The following is a 21,793-nucleotide window of genomic DNA, read 5'->3' as shown; positions in this document are numbered from 1 at the left end:
GGACGAGTAGGCATGGACAGGGGCGTTACATGTCGCTGACTGGGCACTCGGCAACTATGGTGACAGCAGGACAAGGGGCTGCTGTCCAAGTCTTGCCGTCCCCACGAGTTGTGCGTCAATCCTCTTTATGTCAAAGTTCCTCCACTGCTTCTGCCTCCTCAACCTCCTCTCGGTCTTCCACCTGCACCCAAAGCCTGTCTGGTCATGCCACAAGCTTTCTAACTGCGCAGAAGGGATCCTGCACACCTCCTTACTATGCTGGCAGTAGGGCTCAACGTCATCAGGCGGTTTTTACATTGAAATGTCTGGGAAATGTGAGTCACACAGCTGAGGAGTTGTGGTCAGCTCTGGAGAACCAATTTCATGAATGGTTGTCTCCACTGGACCTGAAACCAGGGAAGGCCGTGTGCGACAATGCTGCAAACCTGGGTGCGGCCCTTCGCCGGGGCAATGTCACACACGTGCCTTGTATGGCTCACGTGTTGAACCTGGTTGTCCAGCAATTTTTAGCCCACTATCCCAGACTAGATGGCCTTCTGCAGAGGGCACGGTCGCTGTGTGCTCACTTCCGCCGTTCGCATCCCGCAGCTCAGCGACTTACATCTCTACAGAAGTCGTTGGGCCTGCCACTTCACCGGCTAAAATGCGATGTGCCTACCCGGTGGAATTCAACTCTGCACATGTTGCAGCGACTGTGGCAGCACCGACAAGCCCTGGTGCAATACGTTCTGACGTATAGCCTGGGCCAACGAGATTCAGAGGTGGGGCAAATCACGCTGGAGGAGTGGTCTCAGATCAGGAACCTATGCACCCTTCTGCACAGTTTTGAAATGGCGACGAAGATGTTTAGTGCTGACGATGCCATTATCAGCATGACTATTCCGGTGATTTACATGCTGGAGCACATGTTAAACAGAATTCGGAGTCAGGTGGTGGCACAAGAGGAGGTGGAGGAAGTAGAGGAGGAGGAGTTGTATGCGGAAGGGCTAACATCTGCAAGGTCCAGACGGTCGGCAGCACCAAGGCGGCAGGCATATGAGGGTGGGGGAGATGGTTTTACCAGGGCGCATGGTAGCAGCCAAACTAGTGAGGAAGGTGCAGGAGCCCAGGAAGAAGTGGAGGACTAACTGATGGAAGACTCATCAGATGAGGGAGACCTTGATCACATTTCTGTTGTGCGAGGTTGGGGGGAGAGGACAGAGGAAGGAAGCATGATTGTTACCTCGCCACCAACACAACAGGGACTTGGTGCTGCTGGATGCGCAACACACATGAGTGCCTTCTTGATGCACTACCTGCAACATGACCCTCGAATTGTGAGAATTAGAAATAATCCTGACTACTGGGTTGCCACACTGTTAGATCCTCGGTACAAAAGTAAATTTGCAGAAATTATTCCTGCCATAGAAAGGGATGCACGCATGCAGGAGTATCAGCAGAGACTGTTGCAGAATCTTACATGTGCTTTTCCACAAAATACCAGTGGTTCACGTAGTGAATCTTACAGTTCTAACTTGCCAACCGTGGTCTGTATGGAATTGTTCAATAAAGGGCCCAAAATTAAGATAACATAGATGGGAGAGGTCTCTATGAATAGGAATTCCTAAGTATTTGATACCCTGTGAGGGCCAGGCAAAGGGAAAGTTGGACTGGATGGAATCCTATATGGATTTAGGGAGGGAGACATCGAGGGCCTCAGACTTCGCTGCATTGATTTTAAAATTTTACCATGTAACAAAGTGATCTATTTCAGCCATAACAGCAGGGATGGATATATGTGATTGAGTGATATATACTAGGACATCATCAGCAAATAGAGAGCACTTGTACTCGGTGCCTCCCACCTCAATCCACCTAATATTGGGGTTATGGCGAATTGATGAGAGCAGGTGCTCCGTCACTAGGATGTATAAGAGAGGGGACAGAGGACATCCCTGCCTTGTCCCATTGGTGATTGTGAAAGGTGATGAAAATGTTCTGACGCACCCCCTGGGCCTTGGGACACCCGGAGCCGGACACTTTTTGGTGGATGCTGGTGGTTGTAGTCTTCGTGGCGGCGATCCGGTTCCGTGGCTCAGGGCGGTCAAACCAGTGGCGGAACTATTTATGTGGTTTTGATGTTTAAATGTCCGACTACGCCACCCGTGGATTGCGGTCAGAGTGAACCGCCGCTACAGGGCAGACCGCTAAGGCTGGTGTTGTGGGTGCAGCAGAGCGTAGCATAACTCCCAACGGGAGGAGTATAGCCTCAGGGCAGTGTATGCGGAGGATGGGGGTGATGGTGCAGGGCAGCAGCAGTAACGACACGGAGTCAGTGATGCAGTTCAGGGCCTTTACTCACAGTTCTTATTATCCAGACCACGTCTGCAGGTAACGGCTGCCCACGTCGTACTGTGCTCACCAGGTGAGGGGCTCAGACAACTCCCAGATAACTTTGGAGCGCTTCACAGGACCCCCTTTGTGTGTCCTTTGTCTGGCCTTTCTTACCAACACTTCTGTCCGGCTGCCTCGGGCCTCCTCTTGGTAAACTTGGCGCCAGTTTCCCTGACCCTATGTGGTGCCTTCCTAGCGGGTGGAGCAAGGGGCTGCGCCACATAAAATGTCAGAGCCTCCGGTTTCTAGCTGAGGGTCGTTTCCTGCCTCCACTAGTTCGGGGACCGGTCTCCCCCTTTGGCCTGACCCCTCCACGCAGGTGGATTCGGGCGTGCGGTGGCGACTCGCCCGTCCGCACCCCTGGGATCCCTTCATTCCTCGTTCCTGGAGCCTTCTCCGCTCCTCTTCCTTCCTTCTCCCTCTTGCAGGCCTGGGCCTCTGTTACTAGGCCCGCCTCCGGAGCAGAGCTCATGCAGAGCCCCTGCTCCCTGCCACTTCTGCTCAGACTTCTCTGCACTGAACTAAGATGGTGCCCACCTTTTATACTCCCTTCTCAATGCACCCAGGAACTGCTTCCTCCCTGCTCCTGCACTGCAGGGTTCCCCTTCCTCAGTGTTCCCTCCCCCCACTCCAGCCAGGGACAGGGACTGTCGTGCCCATCTCAGGGGCATATTGGTCTCCCTGCCCCACGGCAATGTGGTGTAATACATGCAGGTGTCGGGTCCTGATCCACACTCCATCCTTATCTGAGAGTGAGATATCACACCTCTGGGTGAGGTGCAATACGTCTGTAGCAACCGAGACCTCGGTGCTACAGTTCCATTTATCTTCAGCCTAGGTGACGTATTGTGATACAGGGCCGTGATTTTGGCTATAAAAGGGTCCCCTAGACCCCTACCCCAAGCTTTTTAAGAGAATCATATATGGCGTGCCAGGAGACTCTATGGAATGCTTTCTCAGCATCCAACGAGAGTATCTACTTACAAATTTTTAACTGCATCTAGCCCAGGAAATACTTTGTGCCTAGTAGCAGTGTCTGCTAGTCAGCGGATTATCCCGGCTGTTAAGCAAGCTACACCACCTGTAGTTTGGACACTTAATTTTTTCAAAGGAAATGCTTCGGGACCACGGGATACTTAGTGAAGAGCATCAGGAGGCACCCCAAGGCATAGGGGCTGGGACTGGCACTAGGATGCATTGCGGTGGACAGCCGAGCTCGATCCTTATAAAAGCTTTTTAACTGCAGCAGCTTTAGTGGACGCTACTGGAGCTGGAATTACGCGGCTGCTGGCATGAGACTTGCCCTCCAATAGATCCTTGTAAATGGATTTAAAGTGTATTCATTCAAATTAGAGGGACAATTTAAATTAAAAAGCTTAGAGCTGCCTCCACCACAGGGGGGCTCTCTCGACCCACCAGCGGACAGGCACCAGTATTGGGAGAGGGGGGCTGGCCATCAGGGTTCACCGCGGCTCTGGCACAAACCCGGCGACACGGAGGTGGCACGGGCAGGAGCGGACTGGCCGTCTCGGCTTCTCACTTTTTGGATTTTAGAAGGGCATGACATGCCTATATCTGTGTCTCCCCCTCCTTTTACTCCTCCACCTCTTTTCTTTTCTCATGACTATATGTACTTGTCACTTTTCCATGTGTTAGTTGTGTCTTCTGAGCAGTTTGTCAGCTTTTGGACACCTTTGAAGGTGTTTTCTATGTGTTTCTATGTGTTTTTGTTTGCCTGCCATTGTTTTTAACGGTGTTCGAAGGTGTTCGACGAACAGTTCAGCGAACACACGGGTGTTCGACGAACCGAACCGAACTCGAACACTACGGGGGTGGCTCAACACTATTAAACAACTCCATACAGACCACGGTTGGCAAGTTAGAACTGTAAGATTCACTACGTGAACCACTGGTGTTTTGTGGAAAAGCACATGTACACTGTGTTCCAAATTATTATGCAAAAAGTGTTTAGGAGTGTTAAGGGAAGAATTTGTTTGTTTGTCAGTTAAACTCATTGATGGTGATGTGTGTCAGGGCTCTTTATATCACTGTAAGCAATTGCAGACACCTGTGCTAATTAGTTTGGCAGGTGTGTCCAATGAAAGGCAAGACTACTTAAGAAGGCTGTCTCACATTATTAAGCAGCCTACATTTTCTGCCAAAATGGGAAAGAAAAAGGATGTGTCGGCTGCTGAGAAGCAACAAATTGTGGAGTGTTTAGGTCAAGGCATGACTACAATCAACATTGTGCGATGATCAGGATGAAGTGTCTTGGCAATCAAGAAGTATGTAGCTGATTCACAGTACACACGTGTGCGTGCTGATAAGGGCAAATTGAGGACTCTTTCCTACAGGCAATTACGTCAGGTTAAAAGAGCAGCGGCAAAAAAGCCTTGTCATAGCAGCAGACAAGTTTTTGAAGCTGCTGGTGCCTCCAACGTCCCCCGAACAACAAGATGCAAGGTCCTTCAGAGGTTTGCAGCTGTGCATATGCCATCCTGTCGACCTCCTCTATCCACTTCACACAAGCAGAAACGGCTCCAGTGGGCCAAACATTACATGAAGACTGATTTCAAAACTGTTTTGTTCACAGATGAGTGCCGTGCAGCGCTCGATGGTCCAGATGGATGGAGTGGAGGATGGCTGGTTGATGGACACCCCACGCAAACACGGCTACAGAGCCAACAAGGAGGAGGTGCTGCACATAAAACATCTGCATCTCTGGCTGATGTGGGCATAAAAGGGGACAAACTTATGGTGTGACCCCCATGCTCCCCTGACCTCTACCCCATTCAGAACCTCTGGAGCATCATCAAAAGGAGTGTCTATGATGGTGGGAGGCAGTTCACATCTAAGCAACAGCTCTGGGAGGGTATTCTGTCCTCATGCAAAACAATTGAAGCAGAAACCATTCAAAACCTGACAAATTCAATGGACGAGAGAGTTCAGAAGCTCCTTTCGAACAAGGGGTCCTATGTGAAAATGTAACATCACCTAGAATAAAGTTTTGAGTTGAAAACTGTTTGATTTCAGTTTCTAATAACCTGCTAATGCTTATAATTTCAAAAATGACCATTTTTTTGGTCTTTATTAAAATGAAAAGGTTGATCGAAAAGTTTGGGGGATCTAAGAGTGTGGCAACCCAGTAGTCATGATTACTTCGAATTCTGACAATATGAGGGTCATGTTGCAGGTAGTGCAGCAAGAAGGCACTTATGTGTCTTGCGCATCTCGGATCCCCAAAATTATTTTCCGGGCTAGATGCAGCTAAAAATTATTCTTAATTTTAAATCTGGTGGAGCTTAGTATAGATGGGCTAATAGGATCAGTGCTGCACACTGCTACAAAGCCCAAATTATTTTCCAGTCAAGATACAGATAAACATGATTAGTAATTTGAAAGCTTAAAACGGTTGGTAGGGTGATTTTAACCAATCATCCAGCTTTTACTCTCCCCAGGATGACACAGGGGTAGAAAAGTCGTTTCGGATCCATGATTTGTTCATCTTTATGAACGTGAGTCTGTCTACATTATCAGTGGAGAGCCGCGTGCGCTTATCTGTCAGCACACCACCAGCAGCGCTGAGCACACATTCAGACAGAACGCTGGCTGCGGGGCATGACAAGATCTCCAAGGCGTAAGTGGCTAGCTCCGGCCATTTATCCAGATTGGAAGCCCAAAAAGAGCAAGGGTCCAGTGACACAGTCCTGGCTTCAATGTTTACTTGGAGATACTCCTGTACCATCGTCTCTAGGCGTTGACTATGTGTCAGACTTCTTGTCTCCTGTGGCCTTGCAAAGGATGGGCTAAAAAAGTGGTGAAATGATTCCGCAAAATTGATGTTACCAGCAGATACTGTGGTTCTGTTACGGTTTGAGTGCTGAACACTTGACGGTCCCACGGTTGGCAAGTTGGAACTGTGAGATTCACTACGTGCACCACTGGTGTTTTGTGGAAAAGCACATGTAAGATTCTGCAACAGTGTCTGCTGATACTCCTGCATGCGTGCATCCCTTTCTATGGCAGGAATAATTTCTGCAAATTTACTTTTGTACCGGGGATCTAACAGTGTGGCAACCCAGTAGTCAGGATTATTTCTAATTCTCACAATTCGAGGGTCATGTTGCAGGTAGTGCAGCAAGAAGGCACTCATGTGTGTTGCGCATCCAGGAGCACCAAGTCCCTGTTGTGTTGGTGGCGAGGTAACAATCATGCTTCCTTCCTCTGTCCTCTCCCCCCAACCTCGCACAACAGAAATGTGATCAAGGTCTCCCTCATCTGATGAGTCTTCCATCAGTTCGTCCTCCACTTCTTCCTGGGCTCCTGCACCTTCCTCACTAGTTTGGCTGCTACCATGCGCCCTGGTAAAACCATCTCCCCCACCCTCACATGCCTGCCGCCTTGGTGCTGCCGACCGTCTGGACCTTGCAGATGTTAGCCCTTCCGCATACAACTCCTCCTTCTCTACTTCCTCCACCTCCTCTTGTGCCACCACCTGACTCCGAATTCTGTTTAACATGTGCTCCAGCATGTAAATCACCGGAATAGTCATGCTGATAATGGCATCGTCAGCACTAAACATCTTCGTCGCCATTTCAAAACTGTGCAGAAGGGTGCATAGGTCCCTGATCTGAGACCACTCCTCCAGCGTGATTTGCCCCACCTCCGGATCTCGTTGGCCCAGGCTATACATCAGAACGTATTGCACCAGGGCTTGTCGGTGCTGCCACAGTCGCTGCAACATGTGCAGAGTTGAATTCCACCGGGTAGTCACATCGCAATTTAGCCGGTGAAGTGGCAGGCCCAACGACTTCTGTAGAGATGTAAGTCGCTGAGCTGCAGGATGCGAATGGCGGAAGTGAGCACACAGCGACCGTGCCCTCTGCAGAAAGCCATCTAGTCTGGGATAGTGGGCTAAAAATTGCTGGACAACCAGGTTCAACACGTGAGCCATACAAGGCACGTGTGTGACATTGCCCCGGCGAAGGGCCGCACCCAGGTTTGCAGCATTGTCGCACACGGCCTTCCCTGGTTTCAGGTCCAGTGGAGACAACCATTCATGAAATTGGTTCTCCAGAGCTGACCACAACTCCTCAGCTGTGTGACTCACATTTCCCAGACATTTCAAAGTAAAAACCGCCTGATGACGTTGAGCCCTACTGCCAGCATAGTAAGGAGGTGTGCAGGATCCCTTCTGCGCAGTTAGAAAGCTTGTGGCATGACCAGACAGGCTTTGGGTGCAGGTGGAAGACCGAGAGGAGGTTGAGGAGGCAGAAGCAGTGGAGGAACTTTGACATAAAGAGGATTGACGCACAACTCGTGGGGACGGCAAGACTTGGACAGCAGCCCCTTGTCCTGCTGTCACCATAGTTACCCAGTGCCCAGTCAGCGACATGTAACGCCCCTGTCCATGCCTACTCGTCCAAGTGTCTGTGGTGAAATGCACCCTGTCACACACAGAGTTTCTCAAAGAAGCGGTGATGTTGTGTGCGACATGCTGGTGGAGCGCAGGCACACCTTTCTTTGAGAAGTAGTGCCGACTGGGCATCTGGTACTGGGGCACTGCGACGGACATAAGGTCTTGAAAATCCTCTGTGTCCACCAGGCGGAAAGGCAGCATTTCTGTAGCCAAGAGCTTGCAGATGGTGAAATTCAACCTCTTAGCTTTCTCATGGCTAGGAGGAAATGTTCTTTTACTTGTCCACATCTGAGGGACCGAGGGCTGGCTATTGTACTTAGACGGGGTTGATAAGGGTGTCCCCGGCAAACTGCCGGTCTGTGAGGAAGATGCAGGCGGACATGTTGGGTTGCCTTGATCCAAAGGTGGTGCTATCGATGTCGGACAGCGCTCAACAGTAGAGATGAGCGGTGTTCGACTAGAACTGTTTGCCAATCTCAAATTCGAGCTGTTTTGGGCGGTGTTCGAGTTGTTCGACGAACCCGAACGATTTGCAAAAAATTCGGCTGTTCGAGGTTATGTTCGATAACTGTTCGTGCACCAAAAGCGTGTCCTGCATGTCTGGCGCTATTTAGAGTACCAATCATGCAGGGAGTGTCTGCCACTCACTGTAATGCCACAGCCATGGTGGTTGTGGCATTACAGTGATTGCCCAAATCGATTTGAACAGTGCCAACAGTGAAACATGAAAAGCCGGCAATTCAGCAGCGGCATACACCTGTACCCGACAATTTAGAACCGAAAGAATAGAGCTTCACACATAGATTAGATAGATATAAACATGTCAGCCACATATATACGAAGTACAGTGAAAGTGCTGCTTACTGTACTTGTCATTTAGCGTAAAGGATTTATCAAAAAAAATAATAGTGTTTTCATGCACCGTCTCTTTAAAAAAGCCGGCCGGCAATTCAGCAGCGGTACCCGACAATTTAGAATAGAAAGAATAGAGAATCACACATAGATTAGATAGATAGAAACATGTCAGTCACATATATATGAAGTACAGTGACAGTGCTGCTTACTGTACTTGTCATTTAGCGTAAAGGATTTATCAAAAAAAATAATAGTGTTTTCATGCACTCTCTCTTTAAAAAAGCCGGCCGGAAATTCAGCATCGGTACCCGACAATTTAGAACAGACAGAATAGAGCTTCACACATAGATTAGATAGATAGAAACATGTCAGTCACATATATATGAAGTACAGTGATAGTGTTGGTTACTGTACTTGTCATTTAGTATTAAAATAAAGGATTTATTATTAAAAAAAATTGGCGTCGGGTTCCCCTTAATTTTAGGCTCTAGCGGAGGTTAAGCAGACGGCTGGGGCAGATGTTTGAAGCCTGGGAAGGGGGTAATACCCACGGAGCTTCCCAGGCTACTAATATCAGCCCCCAGCTGAATACATAGCCTTTACTAGCTATTAAAATGGGGGACCTCCCCAAAAAAATGACGTGGGGTCCCCCCTAATTTAATAGCTAGCAAAGGCTAGGCAGACAGCTGGGGGCTGATATTAATAGCCCAGGAAGGGAGCCATGAATATTGGCCCCCTCCCAGGCTAGAAACACCAGCCGTCAGCCGCCCCAGAAATGGCGCATTCATAGGATGCGCCAATTCTGGCACTTAGCCTCGCTCTTCCACGCTGCCCTGGTGCGGTGGCAGGGGGTAATAGGGTTGGGGTTGATGTCAGCTTATAATGCCAGCTGACATCAAGCCCAGGTTAGTAATGGAGAGGCGTCTATAAGACACCCCCATTACTAACCCCAAAGTTAAAAAAAACACAAACACCCAGAATAAAGTCCTTTAATTGAAATAAAGACACAATCCTTTATTGTTCTAAATTAAACCATACTTACCGTCATGCCCATTCCAGCTGAAGCCAACGATCTCCTGCAATAAAAGAAAAATAATAAAGCAACCTCATCCTTACCTTTCCATGGTTCCCACGACAGCTTCAGCTCTGCTACATCGAGATGACAGGCTGGACCGCATCAGAACGCTGCCATCCAGCCTCTCATCCCGCAGACACTGAGAAGCGCAGGCTTGCTTGCGCTGCTCAGCGTCTCTCTGTGACGACATCCAGATGAGCCGAGTTCATGTCCAATGAACTCGGCTCACCTCATGCACGTCACTGACAGCGTGGGAAAATTCTCACGCTGAAGCGGTGAGTGCAGGAGAATTCTCCCACGCTGTCAGTGACGTGCATAAGGTGAGCTCATGTCCAATGAACTCAGCTCACCTCCTGCACGTCACTGACAGCGTGGGAGAATTCTCCTGCACTCAGCGCTTCAGCGTGAGAATTCTCCCACGCTGAAACGCTGAGTGCAGGAGAATTTTCCCACGCTGTCAGTGACGTGCATAAGGTGAGCTCATGTCCAATGAACTCAGCTCACCTCCTGCACGTCACTGACAGCGTGGGAGAATTCTCCTGCACTCAGCGCTTCAGTGTGAGAATTCTCCCACGCTGAAGCGCTGAGTGCAGGAGAATTTTCCCACGCTGTCAGTGACGTGCATGAGGTGAGCCGAGTTCATTGGACATTAACTCGGCTCATCTGGATGCCCTCACAGAGAGACACTGTGGAGCGCAAGCAAGCCTGCGCTTCTCAGTGTCTGCGGGATGACAGGCTGGATGGCAGCGTTCTGCTGCGGTCCAGCCTGTCATCTCGATGTAGCAGAGCTGAAGCTGTCATGGGAACCATGGAAAGGTAAGGATGATGTTGCTTTATTATTTTTCTTTTATTTCAGGAGATCGTTGGCTTCAGCTGGAATGGGCGTGATGGTAAGTATGGTTTAATTTAGAACAATAAAGAATTGTGTGTTTATTTCAATTAAAGGACTTTTTTCTGGGTGTTGTGTTTTTTTTAAATACTTTACTAGAAATTCATGGTGGTCATGTCTAATATTGGCGTGACCCCATGAATTTCGGGCTTAGGGCCAGCTGATAATGCCAAGCTGGCCCTAACCCCTTTATTACCCAGTGAGCCACCGCATCAGGGCCCTGGATGAGTTGGGTACAGCGCCAGAAGATGGCGCTTCTATGAACGCGCCATTTTCCGGGGTGGCTGCGGACTGCAATTTGCAGCGGGGGTGGCCCAGAAAGCTTGGGCCTCCCTGCGCTGCGGATTCCAGCCCCCAGCTGCCTAGTTGTACCTGGCTGGACACAAAAACAGGGCGAAGCCCCACGTCAATTTTAAATTATTTCATGAAATAATTAAGAAAAAAAGGGCTTCCCTATATTGTTGTGTCCGGCCAGGTACAAATAGGCAGCTGGTGGTTGGGGGCAGCCCGTTCCTGCCTGCTGTACCTGGCTGGACACAAATATAGTGCGAAGCCCCACGTCAATTTTTTTTTAATTATTTCATGAATTTCCTGAAATAATTTAAAAAAATTGAAGTGGGGCTTCGCACTATATTTGTGTCCAGCCAGGTACAGCAGGCAGGAACGGGCTGCCCCCATCCACCAGCTGCCTATTTGTACCTGGCCGGACACAACAATATAGGGAAGCCCTTTTTTTCTTAATTATTTCATGAATTTCATGAAATAATTAAAAAAAATTGAAGTGGGGCTTCGCACTATATTTGTGTCCAGCCAGGTACAGCAGGCAGGAACGGGCTGCCCCCAACCACCAGCTGCCTATTTGTACCTGGCCGGACACAACAATATAGGGAAGGCCTTTTTTTCTTAATTATTTCATGAATTTCATGAAATAATTAAAAAAAAAGTACGTGGGGCTTCGCCCTATTTTTGTGTCCAGCCAGGTACAACTAGGCAGCTGGGGGCTGGAATCTGCAGCGCAGGGAGGCCCAAGCTTTCTGGGCCCCCCCCGCTACAAATTGCAGTCCGCAGCCACCCCGGAAAATGGCGCGTTCATAGAAGCGCCATCTTCTGGCACTGTACCCAACTCATCCAGGGCCCTGGTGCCGTGGCTCACTGGGTAATAAAGGGGTTAGGGCCAGCTTGGTATTATCAGCTGGCCCCAAGCCCAAAATTCATGGGGTCACGCCAGTATTAGACATGACCGCCATGAATTTCTAGTAAAGTATTTAAAAAAAACACAACACCCAGAATAAAGTCCTTTAATTGAAATAAAGACACAATTCTTTATTGTTCTAAATTAAACCATACTTACCATCACACCCATTCCAGCTGAAGCCAACGATCTCCTGCAATAAAAGAAAAATAATAAACCAACCTCATCCTCACCTTTCCATGGTTCCCACGACAGCTTCAGCTCTGCTACATCGAGATGACTGGCTGGACCGCAGCAGAACGCTGCCATCCAGTCTGTCATCCCGCAGACACTGAGAAGCGCAGGCATGATTGCGCTCCTCACTGTCTCGCTGTGACGGCATCCAGATGAGCCGAGGTCATGTCCAATGAACTCGGCTCACCTCATGCACGTCACTGACAGCGTGGGAAAATTCTCACGCTGAAGTGCTGAGTGCAGGAGAATTCTCCCACGCTGTCAGTGATGTGCATGAGGTGAGCTCATGTCCAATGAACTCAGCTCACCTCCTGCACGTCACTGACAGCGTGGGAAAATTCTCCTGCAATCAGCGCTTCAGCGTGAGAATTTTCCCACGCTGTCAGTGACGTGCATGAGGTGAGCCGAGTTCATTGGACATGAACTCGGCTCATCTGGATGTCGTCACAGAGAGACGCTGAGCAGCGCAAGCAAGCCTGCGCTTCTCAGTGTCTGCGGGATGACAGGCTGGATGGCAGCGTTCTGCTGCGGTCCAGCCTGTCATCTCGATGTAGCAGAGCTGAAGCTGTCGTGGGAACCATGGAAAGGTAAGGATGAGGTTGCTTTATTATTTTTCTTTTATTGCAGGAGATCGTTGGCTTCAGCTGGAATGGGCGTGATGGTAAGTATGGTTTAATTTAGAACAATAAAGGATTGTGTCTTTATTTCAATTAAAGGACTTTATTCTGGGTGTTTGTGTTTTTTTTAACTTTGACTATGGGGTTAGTAATGGGGGTGTCTTATAGACGCCTCTCCATTACTAACCTGGGCTTGATGTCAGCTGGCATTATAAGCTGACATCAACCCCAACCCTATTACCCCCTGCCACCGCACCAGGGCAGCGTGGAAGAGCGAGGCTAAGTGCCAGAATTGGCGCATCCTATGAATGCGCCATTTCTGGGGCGGCTGACGGCTGGTGTTTCTAGCCTGGGAGGGGGCCAATATTCATGGCTCCCTTCCTGGGCTATTAATATCAGCCCCCAGCTGTCTGCCTAGCCTTTGCTAGCTATTAAATTAGGGGGGACCCCACGTCATTTTTTTGGGGGGGTCCCCCATTTTAATAGCTAGTAAAGGCTATGTATTCAGCTGGGGGCTGATATTAGTAGCCTGGGAAGCTCCGTGGGTATTACCGCCTTCCCAGGCTTCAAACATCTGCCCCAGCCGTCTGCTTAACCTCCGCTAGAGCCTAAAATTAAGGGGAACCCCACGCCAATTTTTTTAATAATAAATCCTTTATTTTAATACTAAATGACAAGTACAGTAACCAACACTATCACTGTACTTCATATATATGTGACTGACATGTTTCTATCTATCTAATCTATGTGTGATGCTCTATTCCTTCTTGTCTAAATTGTCGGGTACCGGTGTATGCCGCTGCTGAATTTGCCGGCCGGCTTTTTTAAAGAGAGTGTCTTCTGAGCAGTTTGTCAGCTTTTGGACACCTTTGCAGGTGTTTTCTATGTGTTTCTATGTGTTTTTGTTTGCCTGCCATTGGTTTTAACGGTGTTCGACGGTGTTCTAAGGTGTTCGACGAACAGTTCGACGAACAGTTCCTCGAACATCCCGGTGTTCGACGAACCGAACCGAACCCGAACACTACGGGGGTGGCTCAACACTACTCAACAGCAGCTGGTGTTACCACCTCCAAAGAAAATGATGACCTGCCAATCACGCTGGCTGTTGCTGGTAAAGAGGTGGCAGGTCTGCGCCCCAAAACAGGTGTGACTGCTGTCCCCCCAGTCACAGAGGATGAAGAGGCCGCGGATGCACAAGATATGGCAGACGGTGGTTGGCCCGGCCGGCTAGGCCGCATTGTAGCACACTGAGCTTCCCACTGCAACTTATGCTTCATGTCCATGTGCCGGTTCATGCATGAAGTACTCAAACTATGTATTTTTTGGCCTCTACATAGCTTTTGCTGACAAATGTTACAGATAACACGAGTTGGGTCATCTTTATCGATCTGAAAAAATGCCCAGGCTATGCAAGGCTTAGCACCCATGCGACCTGAAGTGCCACCACGACTTGTGGTGAGAGGCAGAGTTGTGTTTGAGGATGCAGTTGTTGACGTGCTTCCAGTACTACGTCTCTGTCCAGGAAGGCGCAACCTGACCTCGTCGTCACTAGCATCTTCCTCCACCTCCTCTGCTGACCTCATCTCTAGGCTGACTGTGGGTTGACAGTAAGTGGGATCTCCAACCTCATCATCATCACCCTGTGCGTTATCACACCCGTCGTCCTCAGAGCCAACCTGTTCCTGCCCTGACAAAAAACTAAAGTTGTCGCTCCAATCAGGTATTTGAGTCTCATCATCGTCTTCCTCATTGTCTCCACCAACAGGAGTTACAATTTGGGAATGAGGGTCTACATTATGGTCAGAACCTTCTGCGTCTGGTCCTGGATCCGATTCATAAAGATTCTGGGCATCAGTGCAGATCATTTCCTCGTCTGGATTCACAGAAGCGCTGGAGTCGACCTCTGATTCCCAGGCTATAGTATGAGTAAACAGCTCTGCAGACTCAACCATCTGTTCTACCTCATACTCAGACGGGCAGCTGGAGATTTGGGAGCTGTGAGGAAGCAAGTGCGATTGGGGTGACACCTTTGAGGACTGGAGTATTTGTGAGGTTGAAGTTGATGTGGAGGAGAGCCCACTTAAAGGAGCACTTGATATCCGTTGAAGCACCTGCTGTTTTTGTGCCTCATCTGGAATTTGGCGTGGCCGTAAGAAAGGGATCTTATCACATTGTTCGCTAAAAGAAGTAGACATTTTAGTTTGGCTGGAAGATGGTCTTTCTTCTGCAGATGTTACTGTTGCTTTAACACCTACCCCACGGACACAACCTTTTTTCCCCTTCCCAACACGCCTATTCCCCTTTCCACCAGCAGCAGGCTTTTTTCCACTCATTTTGGTGGTTAACTAATTCACAACTCTGGAGTTGTTTGCACAAAAAAACAATGGATGGGAACCGAGCAGAGCTGAGTGGCCAAACTGTGGTATTAGGCCAAAACTATTGGCTGGGTTAGATGCAGAAAAAAATTATATTCAGTTTGCAACCTGATGGAGGTCTGTATAGATGGATTAATAGAACAAGTCCCACACACAGCTAGAAGCCCAATATTTTTTCAGAGGTAGATGCAGAAAAAAAATATATTCAGTTTGCAACCTGATGGAGGTCAGTATAGATGGACTAATAGAGAAAGTCCCACACACTGCTAGAAGGCCAAATATTTTTTCAAAGCTAGATGCAGAAAAAAATTATATTCAGTTTGCAACCTGATGGAGGTCAGTATAGATGGACTAATAGAACAAGTCCCACACACTGCTAGAAGCCCAAATATTTTTTCAGAGCTAGATGCAGAAAAAAATTATATTCAATTTGCAACCTGATGGAGGTCAGTATAGATGGACTAATAGAATGATGCTATGCCCAAAAGATTTTACTTCACTAGTTGCAGTAAAAAAATTGGTATTCTATACACAGGTGGTATATCTTGCACCACAGATAGGCTACTCCACTGACTAACACACTCTGCAATAGGCCAAAAAGGATTAGCTTTGCTAGATTCAGCCAAATGCTGTGAAAAAAACTTGCACAGCACTGGCACAGACCTGCCTGGCAAAAACTGATAGGAACTGATGTAACCTAGTCCTGAAAAGGACTGCAATTACAATTAGTCTTTACTCCCACAATCTATCTATTTAAGAGCACAGACCTGCCTGATAAAAGTCGTAGGAAATGCTGTAACCTAGTCCTTAAAAGGACTGCAATCACAACTATTCCCTACTCCCAAGCTATCTGTAGATTTGTGCGAAAATTGGCTTGAAATTAACAAGGTATAGCGCACACAGCAACAGCGGTGCCGTCTAACACGCAGCTGCAGCAGTGAGAAAATGGTGGCGACGGGGTAAATGGCTTGGTCTTATAGGGCAAGGACATGTGACATACACTGCCAATGACACATGCCCTTGCTTGTGTGAAAAAAGCACTTTGCTCCGTGTGTGCGATGCTGATAGGCTGACAGATTGCACCTCCCCACTGTAAATGCGGGAAAGAGAAAAAAAAATGGAGATCTTCATTATTCCTGCAGAGATCCATCCCCTGCCCCTCCCCCCACCCCGCTGTACACTCAAACTGCGTATTAACATTAATTTTCATCATTACTGAGAAAAAATCCAGTTATGATTTTGGTGCACGAACAGTTATCGAACATAACCTCGAACAGCCGAATTTTTCTCAAATCGTTCGTGTTCGCCGAACGGCTCGAACACCGCCCAAAACAGCTCGAATTTGAGATTGGCGAACAGTTCGAGTAGAACAACGCTCATCTCTAGTCATGAACTTTCCCGTCAGAGGTCCCAACAGTAGTCCATCCTGAGTCACCTGCGTAGTGTTAACTCTCGCCTGGACACACTGACTGCCTAATCGGGAGCTGCTTCCACTCACACACTTACTACCCCGGCACCACCGCAGCCCCTCAATACCATGGCATCCCTTCCCGGTCCCCGTCTCTCCGCCCCGCCTCATTTTGGTGGAGATCCCGGTCAGGCACGGGGCTTCATTAACCAGTGCACTCTGCACTTCGAACTTTTGGCACACCAGTTTTCCACCGACCGAGCCAAAGTAGCCTTCATCATGTCCCATCTCACGGGGGAGGCACTGGCTTGGCTGAATCCTCTATGGGAGAAAGGAGATCCCCTTGTGTCCAACCTGCCAGCCTTTCTAACGGCTTTCCGGAAAGTCTTCGACGAACCAGGACGGAAGACCTCATCCGCCTCATCTCTGCTACGCCTCCGTCAAGGAAGTCACACCGTGGGCCAATATGCCATACGGTTCCGTACCCTTGCTTTGGAGCTTGCCTGGGATAACGACGCCCTGGTGTCCGTCTTCTGGGAGGGTCTGTACGGCCGTATTAAAGATGAACTCGCCGGTCAGGACATTCCTACCACTCTCGACGACTTAATAACACTCGCCACCCGTATTGACATCCGGTTCCAGGAGCGCACCAAAGAGGTCACCCGTGAGAGGAGGTTTCCACGCCTTGCCCCTACCTTTCAGAAACCCGTCACTTCCTCCGTTACTCCTCTGGCGCACTCACCCGAGCCTATGCAGGTCGACCAGACCAAGATGGTCAAAACCCATCAAGAATTATGCCGTGCTGAGGGGAGCTGCTTCTACTGTGGCAGTAAGGAGCACCGGATCCGTTCCTGCCCGGAGAGTTCGGAAAAAGCCTGTGTCTAGGATCGCTCAGAGAGGTCGTCCTAGACAAGAGTAAACCATCTCCATCTCTGATGCTGTCGGTCTCTATTGTCTGCGGGGAGAACTGTTTCTGTGAACTAGCTCTACTTGACTCTGGAGCTGCCGGAAATCTCATTTCTCAATCGCTGGTAGAGAAATACCGCATTCCCAACAAACCCCTGGCTGTACCCTTATCTGTCGCCTCCGTGGATGGGGGTCTCTTACCGCATCCCATTCAACTCATCACCGAATCCATAACTTTACAGGTGGGAATGCTGCACTCTGAGAGCATCTTCTTCCATGTTCTGCCTGGACTCTCTCACGCCCTCTTGCTAGGCCTACCTTGGCTCCAGAAACATGCACCCATGCTTGATTGGCAGACCGGAGAAGTCCTTCGCTGGGGACAGGACTGCCATAAGACTTGTTTAGTTCCCGTTCATCCTGCCCGTCCTTCTCCTACCCCAGCCAATCTACCCGGCCTATCGGTTCCCTATTGATCTTATGCGGATGTCTTTAATAAAAGAGAAGCAGAGACATTACCCCCTCATAGACCATACGATTGCCCAATCGACCTGATACCCGGCGCTACTCCTCCCCGTGGGCGTATTTACCCTTTGTCCGCTGCTGAGACCCGGTCCATGTCTGAATATATTGAGGAGAATCTGACCCGGGGATTTATCCGGAAATCTACCTCCCCGGCGGGAGCAGGCTTCTTCCTCGTCAAAAAGAAAGACGGCTCACTCCGACCCTGTATAGACTATAGAGGTCTTAACCAGATCACAGTGAAAAATAAATACCCTCTTCCTCTCATTCCCGAATTATTTTACCGTCAGAGGGGTGCTAGAATCTTCACCAAGCTGGACCTCCGTGGGGCGTATAACCTGGTCCTTATCCGTCAGGGGGATGAATGGAAGACGGCATTCAACACCCGGGACGGCCACTATGAATACCTTGTAATGCCCTTCGGTCTCTGTAACGCTCCTGCCGTCTTTCAAGAGTTGGTCAATGACATCTTCCGTGACCTTCTCTACTCCTGCGTGGTTGTATACCTGGACGACATCTTGGTCTTCTCTCCGGATCTTCTCACTCACCGGAGGGACGTTCGTCAGGTTCTGCTCAGGCTCAGGCAGAACCACCTCTACGCAAAATATGAGAAGTGCCTCTTTGAGCAGACCTCGCTTCCGTTTCTGGGCTACATAATCTCTCAGACCGGCCTGCAAATGGATCCTGAGAAACTGTCTGCCATCCAGAAGTGGCCCTGACTGGAGGGGTTGAAGGCTATTCAGCGGTTCCTGGGCATCGCCAACTACTACCGCCTCTTCATTCCGCACTTCTCTTCCTGGACTGCCCCTATCTCTGCGCTCACCCGTAAGGGCGCTAATCCCAGAGAATGGCCGCCCGAAGTTGAGGAGGCCTTCCTTTCTTTGAAAAAAGCTTTCTCCTCCACCCCTGTGCTGCATCGTCTGGACAGCCACAAACAATTCTTCCTAGAAGTTGACGCTACCTCCTCCGGAGCCGGAGCGGTACTCACCCAAGAGTCGTCTTCCGGAAGAAAGGTAACCTGCGGCTTCTTCTCCAAACTCTTCTCCTCTTCTGAGCGCAATTATTCTATAGGAGACCAAGAATTATTGGCCATCAAGCTGGCGCTGGAGGAGTGGCGTTACCTGCTCGAAGGGGCTCTTCACCCGGAAATAATTTACACAGACCACAAGAACTTGGCTTACCTCCAGAGTGCCCAGAGACTTAACCCGCGCCAAGCCCGGTGGTCCTTGTTCTTCACCCACTTTGATTTCACTCTTCATTTTCATCCGGCAGACAAAAACATCAAAGCTGATGCTTTGTCCCGATCCTTTTTGTTTAGTCTCTGATCTAGAGGAGGAGCCTAAGCACATCATCGACCCCGCCAAAGTAATGCAGGTGGCCCCTGTGAATCTAAATCGTCTTCCACCCGGTAAGACATTTGTAACAGTCCCTGATCGTGAGAAGGTCCTACACTGGGGACACTCGTCTAAGCTAGCTGGCCACGCTGGTCAGAAAAAGACCCTCCAGCTTATTACCCGGCATTACTGGTGGCCTACCCTGCACAAGGACGTAATAGACTTTGTTTCAGCCTGTGTGTCCTGCGCCTGCAACAAGGTTCCGAGACACCTGCCAGCCGGCCGCCTCCTTCCTCTTCCTGTACCTGCTGCCCCGTGGCAGCATATAGCTATGGACTTTATAACGGACCTCCCTGTCTCTGCCGGTTGTACGGTCATTTGGGTGGTCGCTGACCGCTTTTCTAAGATGGCTCACTTCATTCCCCTGCCGGGCCTCCCGTCTGCATCTGAGTTGGCTAAAGACTTTATACATCATATTTTCCGTCTTCATGGTCTTCCTCTCCACATTGTATCCCACCGAGGAGTTCAGTTCACCTCTCGCTTTTGGCGAGCCATGTGTAAATTGCTGGGGGTCACCTTGGACTTTTCTTCTGCTTATCACCCACAGTCCAATGGCCAAGTAGAACGGATCAACCAAAATGTAACCAGTTACCTCCGGCACTTTATTAATGCTCACCATTCCGACTGGGTGGATCTTTTACCATGGGCCGAATTTTCCTACAATAATCACGAGAGCAAATCTTCCTCCAAATCCCCATTTTTTGTAGTCTGCGGTCAGCATCCTCGGATCCCATTTCCCGTCTCCACTAGAGATGAGCGTTGTTCTACTCGAACTGTTCGCCAATCTCAAATTCGAGCTGTTTTGGGCGGTGTTCGAGCCGTTCGGCGAACACGAACGATTTGAGAAAATTCGGCTGTTCGAGGTTATGTTCGATAACTGTTCGTGCACCAAAATCATAACTGGATTTTTTCTCAGTAATGATGAAAATTAATGTTAATACGCAGTTTGAGTGTACAGCGGGGTGGGGGGAGGGGCAGGGGATGGATCTCTGCAGGAATAATGAAGAACTCCATTTTTTTTTCTCTTTCCCGCATTTACAGTGGGGAGGTGCAATCTGTCAGCCTATCAGCAGCGCACACACGGAGCGAAGTGCTTTTTTTCACACAAGCAAGGGCATGTGTCATTGGCAGTGTATGTCACATGTCCTTGCCCTATAAGACCCAGCCATTTTCCCTGTCGCCATCATTTTCTCACTGCAGCAGCTGCGTGTTAGACGGCACCGCTGTTGCTGTGTGCGCTATACCTTGTTAATTTCAAGCCAATTTTCGCACAAATCTACAGATAGCTTGGGAGTAGGGAATAGTTGTGATTGCAGTCCTTTTAAGGACTAGGTTACAGCATTTCCTACGACTTTTATCAGGCAGGTCTGTGCTCTTAAATAGATAGATTGTGGGAGTAATGACTAATTGTAATTGCAGTCCTTTTCAGGACTAGGTTACATCAGTTCCTATCAGTTTTTGCCAGGCAGGTCTGTGCCAGTGCTGTGCAAGTTTTTTTCACAGCATTTGGCTGAATCTAGCAAAGCTAATCCTTTTTGGCCTATTGCAGAGTGTGTTAGTCAGTGGAGTAGCCTATCTGTGTTGCAAGACATACCACCTGTGTATAAAATACCAATTTTTTTACTGCACCTAGTGAAGTAAAATCTTTTGGGCATAGCATCATTCTATTAGTCCATTTATACTGACCTCCATCAGGTTGCAAATTGAATATAATTTTTTTCTGCATCTAGCTCTGAAAAAATATTTGGGCTTCTAGCAGTGTGTGGGACTTGTTCTATTAGTCCATCTATACTGACCTCCATCAGGTTGCAAACTGAATATAATTTTTTTCTGCATCTAGCTCTGAAAAAATATTTGGCCTTCTAGCAGTGTGTGGGACTTGTTCTATTAGTCCATATATACTGACCTCCATCACGTTGCAAATTCAAAATAATTTTTTGTCTGCATCTAGCTCTGAAAAAATATTTGGCCTTCTAGCAGTGTCTGGGACTTTCTCTATTAGTCCATCTATACTGACCTCCATCAGGCTGCAAATTAAAAATAATTTTTATCTGCATCTACCTCTGAAAAAATATTTGGCCTTCTAGCTGTGTGTGGGATTTGTTCTATTAGTCCATCTATACTGACCTCCATCAGGTTGTAAACTGAATATAATTTTTTTCTGCATCTAGCTCTGAAAAAATATTTGGTCTTCTAGCAGTGTGTGGGACTTTCTCTATTAGTCCATCTATACTGACCTCCATCAGGTTGCAAATTAAAAATAATTTATATCTGCATCTAGTTCTGAAAAAATATTTGGCCTTCTAGCAGTGTGTGGGACTTTCTCTATTAGTCCATCTATTCTGACCTCCATCAGGTTGCAAATTAAAAATAATTTTTTGTCTGCATCTAGCTGTGAAAAAATATTTGGCCTTCTAGCAGTGTGTGGGACTTTCTCTATTAGTCCATCTATACTGACCTCCATCAAGCTGCAAATTAAAAATAATTTTTATCTGCATCTACCTCTGAAAAAATATTTGGCCTTCTAGCAGTGTGTG

This window comes from Phyllobates terribilis, unplaced genomic scaffold (assembly GCF_046119375.1).
Source record: "Phyllobates terribilis strain yellow unplaced genomic scaffold, ASM4611937v1 Scaffold_10__3_contigs__length_209671492, whole genome shotgun sequence".
NCBI lineage: Eukaryota > Metazoa > Chordata > Amphibia > Anura > Dendrobatidae > Phyllobates > Phyllobates terribilis.
Note: the sequence above shows the minus strand (reverse complement) of the source record.